This window comes from Athene cunicularia (genome assembly GCF_003259725.1).
Source record: "Athene cunicularia isolate RWA chromosome 15 unlocalized genomic scaffold, athCun1 chr15_part1, whole genome shotgun sequence".
Taxonomy (NCBI): Eukaryota; Metazoa; Chordata; class Aves; order Strigiformes; family Strigidae; genus Athene; species Athene cunicularia.
Genome location: NW_020799121.1, coordinates 5409540 through 5410392, shown reverse-complemented (window position 1 = coordinate 5410392; position 853 = coordinate 5409540).

Genomic DNA, 853 nt, shown 5'->3' with positions numbered 1-853 from the left:
GCTTCTATAGGATCAAGCTTTCTAAAGTAATAACTATGCCAAGATTGAGTTTATAAATTAGCTAATGGTACATGTTCTATGAATCTTGAGAGACTCAGCTAGCAAGACTTGAACCCGCTTTGTTGAACTGTTAAATCACATCAAGAATTTTTAATAATCTAAAATACAAGGAGGAAAAAAGTTAGAAAGTAAATAATTCTGTGCCAAATGCAATGATTTAAATGACCTGGAAGTGAGTAAAGGCATCTTCCAGTATGCTCCAGCTCTGATTTCTATATCAAACATGAATTCACTCATATTATTCACCACATTAATTTTGTTCCTGCAGGGATCTGTGGTTTTCCCCCTGCCCTGTAACTTAAATATTTCTCCATCAGGAACACAGAATGAACAGTTTTCTCTGCAGGGGAAGGCTACCTGGAGTTGCACATCATAAAAAGAGACAGCCTGACTCCAGGCTAATGCTGTGATGAAGAGATGAAAGCCATTTAAGGCATGCTTATGGTTTTACTTTCTCTTCCCCTGATGAAAACGCCTTTGCAGGTCCTGACACCCAGTATCTTCCCACTTGCTCACCCCACCTCCCATGCGGGCAGCCCAAGCGGGGCAGCCCTGGCATCTCTGCGCAGGGACGTGGGTCTCAGCCTCGGCCAGAGCCTCCTCAGGGGCTTCATGCAGACAGCAGGGCCTTGGCTTTTCAGCCCTGGCCTGCCTGGGGCGGCCTCGGTGGCTTCACGCGGGCGGCAGGACATTGGCAAGGGGCTGCCTTGGCCTGGCTAGGAGCAGGGCGGCCGTGCGGCTGGCAGGGGCCCGGCAGACCCGGCTCCGGCGCCTGGCGCGCTGCACCCCGACC